The sequence below is a fragment of the Electrona antarctica genome, assembly GCF_951216825.1.
Source record: "Electrona antarctica genome assembly, chromosome: 10".
Lineage (NCBI taxonomy): Eukaryota > Metazoa > Chordata > Actinopteri > Myctophiformes > Myctophidae > Electrona > Electrona antarctica.
Window position 1 is genome coordinate 6,870,954 of NC_136791.1, and position 9,691 is coordinate 6,880,644.

Here is a 9,691-nt window from a genome sequence, read left to right on the forward strand (position 1 = left end):
AACGGTGTTTAACTCTGATTTCTCTTGCTGCATGCATGGACCATCCATTAATATGTACCCAGGCCAGGACAGCGATGGGATACTGGCACCTTCTGCATGCAGCTTCAGTGGGAAGAGAAAGGCCCATTGCCTGTGCTTAATGGCCATCATTAATGATGTGTGCAGGAAGGTGGTATCTCCTTGCTTTGAGTACTGCAACAGGGAAACATTTCCTGCGTAATGGCCTCTGTGGCCATAATCACTTCTTCATTATTGATAAATGCAAACCAAAAAAGAGACTGTGCAGCTAATGCTGCTCTCTTGATGATTGTTGTACCTGATAGTACTTCGTGTACTTAAGACTGTGTGTGCATGTGAGCACATGTGTATGTTTGCTCATGTGTGCTCATGTGTCTCAGCCGGCTCTGTGGTTGCAATTGGATGCGGGCCTAGAGATCTCTCTTTCGTTTCACCCCTCTTTCTCTTGTCAGTCTATTTTTACCCGTCTCTTCTCTTGCCCCTGGTGGTTGACAACTCTTTGTTGAAGGTCATGAGTGCTCTGCTGTTGACTCGGTGAGACTAAATGGATGAATTCCCATGGGCCGTGTGTGCCTGCCTATCACTGTCTCCGGTCTATTGACCCTATAGCACATCGCCACACCTCGTTCTACAGACGTTTAGGGGAGCGCTAGTGAACAGAAAAGAAAACGTTGTTCTTTGTCGTCCTTTTAAATTGAATATCCTGGCAGGGCATGAAATTATGCTCGCCCACTCACCCAAGACAAGTGAATCAACAAAAGGTTAAACTAGTTGGTGAGTGAAATGTATTTGGATAAAGCAAGGAGTGCCTCTTGCCTGAGTGGTAGATGTTTGGTCTCCCACATTGGAAGATCTGGGCTCGAATCCCAGGTATGACATAAAACGTTCGGATTGCAGCTTTAATCATTTTGCCCCCAAAAGACATTCACTTAATCTCATGGTCCCTCAAAAGGAAATTTTGACTAGAAAAGGAAAACAATAAAGAAAAGAAAAACGTATCGTGCAACTGGAGAGGTTATTTCATACATGCAACCCATTCATGGGGGAAGATGTCATTAAGCTATTTGCAGCTATGTGTTTGCCTGGTATAAATGATAATGAGTGCTTCAGATGGGGGTTGCTGTGTGTAGATCATGTCTTGTTAACTTGACACGATGCTCTAATAATGTGACGAGTCTTTCATCAGATCCACCACTGCTCAACATTCCCTGACCTTTCCTTAACCTCAACCCTAAAATAACCGCTGCTGCCAGACTCCCCGTTTCCTTGTAGAGATTACACAGAGTTTCATGTGCACTTAAAAAAAAGAAAAGAAGAGAAGAATACAGATGTTTATTACCGGCTTGACACCCCCGAGATCACACTTCCAACCACTGTAAAATAAATCTACATGACAAGGCTTCTTTTCCCCTCTAGCCCAGGTGTGAGGCCAGAGAGAGGAGAACCGAAATTAAACCCTGTGTTTTGTTCCCACATCCGTGCCAAGGCATGTGTGGTGTGTGCCTCGGTGCTGCATTCAAATGCATCTGATGAAAACGTGCAGGAATGCCTAATTTGGCCCCGGCCTGTGTGAAAGGGTAGGGGGGGGGGGGGAGGGGGGGATGAGAGAGGCGTCTGGCATGCCATTGCATAATCCCGGGAGTCATTAACTCTTTGTGTCCCGAGGCTGAATGAACTCGTAGCAAGGGCCACAGGCAGACTGATGTGAGGCAGTGCTCAAGCCCCCCCAACCCCGGAAGTAACCACACCGTTGGATCTAACCAGGCTGGTGAATTGGATGGGCCGTGAGAGTGAACTATCTTTGATCCCCAGATGAATAGGCCATGGCCTATCTACATGTTAAACTGAGGTGGACGCGGCGGCCACGGCGTGTAACATGTTAAACCGAGGTGGACGCGGCCACGGTGTGTACAGTATTTTTGTCCCTCAGTGTGTTTGGGTGTCCACTGTCGTCATTTACTGTATCGCCCAGTCTATTTGTCAGCATTGGGTTTTAGATGTCTGCTGTGCCTGGCACTAGGGCTCCAGACTGGGTTGTAGCAGAGATTAAAATAGGGTGCATTTTGCATCCCAAAACGCAGTTTATAGTTAAGGGACGCAATAAAACAACGACCTCTGCATCCACGGGATGCACTACTGTACTACTGTACCGTTTGTTATTCTAGTTCATTCTGCTAGCTTTAGTTATAATAATCATTTCTTCTCCTGTTTTCTATGTGAATATAACCACATTATAATAAATGGGATAAATAAATGGGAGTTAAATGCTGCAATTTGTAAAAATGGCAAAATATGACTCCTAACGTCGTTGAAGTGAGACTCATAAAATGTCCCTGGGACTCATCTAAAAGACCATCCCAGCATCCTGGGACTCATTACATTGAAAACCTATTTACATCACTGTTGTAGTGAACTCTTGTCAGCTGTGGGAGATCTGAGCGCGGCTCCTAGGCTCATCCAATATTGTCCCCCATGGTATAGCCTGCAGCCTGTACAGTATATATAAGTGCTAACCTTGTACTCTACTCTCCTCCAAAGCCGTGGATCTGATATATCGCTCCATAGGAACAGGATGGAGTCGCATGCATGATTCATGCGTGTATGATTCAAACCGGTGGCCCTGTCCTTTTGAATCCACGCTCATACATATTGGATGTGGACCAAGCCCCACAGTACTAGCCTGGCTAATAAGCCAGACTAATATCACACAACACTGTCGCGGTATATTAGTCTGGGCTGGCTCCACTTGGATTTCATTTCCCGGGGGGCGGGTTCAAACATTTTCTGTTTGACGCAATTGGTCAGAGCTACTGTCAGTCAAAGGTCTCAAGCATTGAACGTCACTGTACCAAAGCCCGCCCATATTGCATACCGTGTCCCGATTGGCCCGACCTGTTCTCGGTTGTAGGCGTGCTACTGAGCCTCGCCAGACCCTAATCCGCTGGCAGGCAATTTTTTTTTTTGCCAACGGCTGATTCGGTCTGGTTTATTAACCAGGCTACCACAGTACCTCAAGTCTAGTGTTATAACGGGCTGTGGCAAAGCATGGTTTCAGCATCTCTTCTCAAACTGTTTTCGTTATCTTCTTTAGCTGGGCCTTTTAAGAAATGTTGGGTAGAGCACGGATTCCGTCAACAAAAACATATTGTGATTGACGACGTGATGCAGGCTCTTCTCCACATTCGGGGATCATTTTCAGATCTTCTGGAAAGTGAAAGTTCAAAACACAACCCATGCCTGGACACTGATTCCCCTGTTTTGACTTGATAGATCTTAGTACTGACACGAAGGGGACACTGGGACAGTGTACTGTTTGTATTTTTCTTTTCTTCCTATTCTGTGGAGAAGGTGACTGCTTGGGGAAGTGCACAACATTTTACCTCCCAGTAATGTGAAAGGAATAGAATACAATGAGTATTTTCTTTTTAATAATATTTATATATTAATATTATTAAGCCATTCAGGCCTGACGTCGAAAAAAAAAGTTTTCTAAATCATTAAATGGTAAATGGTGCATTTATATAGCGCCTTTATCCAAGGCGCTTTACATAGATTGTGCATTACATTCACCCATTCACACACACATTCATACACCGATTGCGGCGGAAGCCATGCAAGGTACCAACCAGCACATCGGGAGCAATTTGGGGTTCAGTGTCTTGCCCAAGGACACTTCGACATGTAGACAGGAGGAGCCGGGATTCGAACCGCCGACCCATGGATTATTGGACGACCTGCTCTACCTCTTGAGCCACAGTCGCCCCATGACAATTTTCTGAAAGATTTGAGGCACATTTTAACGATTTTTCAAAAATAGCAGACCTACAACTTCACCGAGTGGCGCGCTACGAGCTTGTAGATCTGCTATTTTTCAATAGCTAAAGTTAAACGTAATGCTTAAAACACAAAGGGGTTCCCGCCCAGAATGGGTTAAAAAGAAAATAGTAAAATACTCATGTACCGAGCAAATACACAGTGTGCGGGTGTATTCTATTCCGTTCATTGATGTCCACTGGCCTACACACCTGTGTGCATACGCCTGATTTCTAGGTGTGCGAAAGGTTTTTCCTACAGACAGTTGATATAACCTCCAGTAATGTAAAAGGAAAGTCATTCTAGCTTCAAACACACCAAGAATAGATTTGAACCCTCACTTGCTGCTCTTGCTGTCTGTACTGTAGTTAGCGAAAACTTTGTTTCCATCTCCAGCACACCTGTGGAATGGTTCAATCTGCCAGCACACATGGGCACGTTGGGCAGGCTAGCTGTACAGCTAGCCTGCCGGGTCGTCTATACGGCTAGTCGGCCTGTCGTGTAATTGCCCTCCTAACAGTGGGACTGATTGTTCCATGGATTTATTTATTGGCTCGACGGTCACCTCCGCTGCCCCGAGGTCTGTGGAGCGGCCATGTTTAATGATTATACGTCATCCCCGAGAGCCCCTCTCAAACACTCATGTCCAACATTGGCTTGTGCTAGTGGGCAGTAATTACTACAGCAGAGAAAGGGCGCTCATTACATGGGGTAATGCATTCCTTTCCGCAGCGTTACTGATGCTAACAGAACATACTCCTTGTGCTATTGCCAGTGGCGGAAAGTACATTTATTCAAGTACTGTACTTAAGTACAATTTTGAGGTATTTGTACTGTACTTGAATATTTCCAAATATTTACTTTTACTTCTACTCCACTACTATCTCAGAGGCAAATATTTTACTCCACTACATTTATTTGAAAACTTTATTTACTAGTTACTTTGTAGATTTTGATTATTATGACAAATCATGCACTAACCACTTTGAATCGCCGATATACAAGCTAACAATGCGTCGCGGTGCGACTCATTGTGAGAAGATGCAAAAAATGAAATGGCACATTCTGCATAAGGAGTAATTTAACTTTTAGTACTTTAAGTACATTTTGATGCCAATACTTTTGTACTTTTACTTTAACTCATTCTGGGCGGGAACCCCTTTTGGTGTTAGCATTATGTTATGCTTTAGCTATTGAAAAATAGCAGATCTACAAGCTCATAGCGCGCTACGAGCTTGTAGGTCTGCTATTTTTGAAAAATCGTGAAAATATTTATTTCAGAAAACTGGAGGATTTCGATTTTTTTTTAATTTTGAGCTCAGGCATAAATGGGTTAAGTACATTTTGAATTCCGGACTTTCACTTGTAACAGAGTAGTTCTATATTGCAGTATATACTCCAGTACAAAATGCGAGTAAATCTTCCGCCACTGGCTATTGAACTGTCTAGTAGTGTCTACTACTGCACTCTGTCCTCTCGTTCCCTCTCTCTGCGAGCCTGCGCTCCGCTATAAGCCCGACACCAGGGTTTAAACTTGATTTGTTCTGACTTGAGGGATCATGGCGTGGTGGAGTTTAAATAATTGAAGTTTGCCGCGTGAGGAGTTTTCGTTCAAACACCATCTCGTTACAGGATTTTTAACCGGACGCTTTTCCCTGATGGTATGTGAGCTGACGTAGCTCCCTGATGGTATGTGAGCTGACGTAGCTCCCTGATGGTATGTGAGCTGACGTAGCTCCCTGATGGTATGTGAGCTGACGTAGCTCCCTGACGGTATGTGAGCTGACGTAGCTCCCTGACGGTATGTGAGCTGACGTAGCTCCCTGATGGTATGTGAGCTGACGTAGCTCCCTGATGGTATGTGAGCTGACGTAGCTCCCTGATGGTATGTGAGCTGACGTAGCTCCCTGATGGTATGTGAGCTGACGTAGCTCCCTGATGGTATGTGAGCTGACGTAGCTCCCTGACGGTATGTGAGCTGACGTAGCTCCCTGATGGTATGTGAGCTGACGTAGCTCCCTGATGGTATGTGAGCTGACGTAGCTCCCTGATGGTATGTGAGCTGACGTAGCTCCCTGATGGTATGTGAGCTGACGTAGCTCCCTGATGGTATGTGAGCTGACGTAGCTCCCTGACGGTATGTGAGCTGACGTAGCTCCCTGACGGTATGTGAGCTGACGTAGCTCCCTGATGGTATGTGAGCTGACGTAGCTCCCTGATGGTATGTGAGCTGACGTAGCTCCCTGAGCTGACGTAGCTCCCTGATGGTATGTGAGCTGACGTAGCTCCCTGATGGTATGTGAGCTGACGTAGCTCCCTGATGGTATGTGACCTGACGTAGCTCCCTGATGGTATGTGAGCGGACGTAGCTCCCTGATGGTATGTGAGCTGACGTAGCTCCCTGATGGTATGTGAGCTGACGTAGCTGCATGGCTGCTTTGGGGGGGAACTTGTCTCTCATTTCCATGCACCCCATAGTCGGTATCACAACATAAGCTAGGCTCTAGTGATAATTGCCTCTGCCAGGTGCTGGGAGATTGGGGTCGTCAGAGGTCAGCATTGTCTGCGTAAACCTGCTTCCTGTTTGTCCTCTGCCATTCCGCTATTCTTCCAATACTAGCCTGCCGGTAAATAGGTGGGCATCCCTGGAGGACACCCAGGCGTCCAGTACAATAGATTTCTCTGTGCAGGTGCAGTTGGAACTAAGCGGTGTTGATTAGGGAGCACACGTTACACAACATTGTTTCCTGTCCCTTGTATCTGCTGACCCCTCCGACAGCCATGATGCCAGCGTCAGTGTTGTTGTGTCTAAAAGACAATGCGCCACCCCCCCACGCTCCACCTCCTGTGCCCCATAGCAGAGGAAGTGGATGTTTTGTTGGATCCATTTCCTGTTGATAATACGTCAACGTGGAAGAGCAGTTCCACACACAGCCCCTGTCCTCTGATCCACGCGCCTGCCCCCCTTAACACACTCACACACACACACTCACATTCACACACACACACACACACACACACACACACACACACACACACACACACACACACACACACACACACACACACACACACACACACACACACACACTATCTCTCTCTCTCAGACAGACAGACAGAGGGGCTATGGTATGGCTGTACGACACGGGAGGTCTTTCTTCCGTCTTGAACTGTGTGGTCGAAGGCCCAGAGGCACTGTGTGTGTGTGTGTGTGTGTGTGTGTGTGTGGTCAGGCTGAGCACATTCAGCACAACTGGCTGTGGTCTCCCTGGGGGCTGTGTCTGGGCGACAGCCATGGACGCAGCAGCATGCCGGTGGGCGGCTGTTAGGCTGTTGACTTCCTGTACAGCAGCAGATGTATGTATACTCCGTCCTGTCACAGCACCACTCAGTCTGGAATGGAACACACAGCGCTTTCACCATCACTCCTGGAATTTAGGAAAATATGTAAACACAGGCCGACGCCATTTGGGAAAGCATGCACACATGACGTGTGTGTGTGTGCGCGCGTCTGTGTGTGTGTGTGTGTGTGTGTGTGTGTGTGTGTGTGTGCATCAACCCAAACGAACATGTTTCAGAGAGGTACGTGCATGTGACAAATGGAACCATAGTTTAAAGGTTCTTGTCCTTGAGTGTGTCATTCCTGACGGTGGGCAGACGGCAACGCTGCTGTGGAATGGTGTGTTGTGTTTTGAGCATAGAAGTGGGTCAGCGTGGGCTGCGTGGCACTCTGGAGTATATGCCTGGGAAACGAGAAAAGAACCGATTTAACAAAATAAGTTGAAATTCACATTTTCCAACGAGCATTGTATAGTCGTATGACAAAGAACATATCAGACTTCATTCCTCTCCTCTCTCTCTCTCTCTCTCTCTCTCTCTCTCTCTCTCTCTGTGTGTCCCTCTCTCTTCTTCACGCATGACTAGCAATGTCTCGTCTTGATATGCAGCGCTAAAGTGAGCTCATGTCGGCATGAGAATAATGCAAAGATCCTGCTAGAATTCTTTTGATTTCCCTGACATCCCTGGACCTATAGTCATTTCCCCATCTTTTGTATAAAATTTGGCCAACCTGGACCAACAGTAGAGGTGCATAATTTCAGGAAGGGCCTGTATCCTTAATGAAACTATGAAACAACGGCTTCTTCTGCTTCACAGTTGTATCAGAGTTTCAGCTAAAAAATTATAATGTATTATTCTGAAGCATTCGTCTGTCTCTCTCTCAAATCCTAACTGAAGATTGTACAAATGGAACCAAGTAAACCCTCCAGATCCATTTGGTTCCATTTGTACACTCTTCAGTCTTCACTGTTAAATGCACATGGACGATTTTACCGCGTTGCTTCCTTTCTCTCTGGGGGTGTTTTTAAACTAGACCATTACTCTGTAATGGAGCTGTGTGCTGTACCTCTGCCTGTTGCGTTTTTGTGCGGTGACTTCACCGGAGCCCTTTCATCTCTGCGTGGATGGTTTCCAGGCAGACATCTTACTCTGCTTTGTGTGGGCCCTCTTGTTTGGCCGTTGCAGGCAGGCTAGAATGGGAAGAAAAAGGAGGCAGTGAAAATGTACACCCCTGCCTTCCCTGCAACCTCGCGTCCATCTTAAAATGAGGTCAGATGACACATGAGCCCTGGGTTCATCTCTCGTGTTTCTCATACTCTCTCTCTCTCTCTCTTTCGTTCATTCATTCCTTCCTTGCGTGCCCTGAGAAGAGGCTACCCTGTGACTCGGAGGCAGAAATCGGGTTACACTTTGATGTAAATGGTTCGAGAACCATTGCAATGGGCTCTGGAGAAGGATTGTTTTCAAACTGCACGTGCCTTGAGTGACAAATGTGAAGCTTTCCTCACCAGATCCTTGCGGGTCCCTTTTTAAGGCCTTGAGTTAACCACTTAAGCCCTATATACTTCATTGACCGCTATCCGTCAGGGGTCTATCGTTGCAGTGATGTAAATAGGTTTTCAATGTAATGAGTCCCGGGATGCAGGGATGGTCTTTTAGATGAGTCCCAAGGACATTTTATGAGTCCCACTTCAACGACGTTAGGAGTCATATTTTGCCATTTTTACAAATTGCAGCATTTAACTCCCATTTCATATTATATGGTTATAATTTGGTTCTATTCATGTAGAAAACAGAAGAAGAAATGATTATAACTAAAGCTAGCAAAATAAACTAGAATAAAAAATAGTACAGTAGTGCATCCCGTGGATGCAGAGGTCATTGTTTTATTGCGTCCCTTAACTATAAACTGCATTTTGGGATGCAAAATGCACCCTATTTTAATCTCTGCGTTGGCCTCCTCCTCTTTTCCCTCTAAAACCAAATCTCAACGACAATATTACCGTCACATGCGTTGTTACTTGTGAGCTTCTATATTGGCAATGTTTGCCAAATGTTCGCCTATTTTACCAGAATGCTCACCATGTACATTTTTTTTACATGCCCATAGTAGGGAAGATGTGGTTGGAGTTTGATGTGTTTATTATGGAATCATCGAGGTGTCTCTGCTTCGCTCGTTTGCGTTGGGATATTGTCGTTAACACCATCTGTTCTTAACAAGCTCTTGTGGCAGTTTACCATGTATGTAATGTAGTCTGAAAAGCCTTTTGAAAAGACTTCTGAAAAGGCTTTTCATTTGATTGCAAGAAATGTTTGTTGATTGCCCGACCATGATGAAAGCAGTGGTCATCTTTAGCTCGTCTTTCCTTTCCTTTTCATCTTTGCATCGCGGCCATTGAAGCACGGCCTTCAGATTATAACGACCAACTGTGCCGAATGTGATAACGCCTCACACAGATAGAGGCCAGTCATGAATTAAACAAGCCCTGCTATTCATAGACGCACAAATGTTTCTCATCTA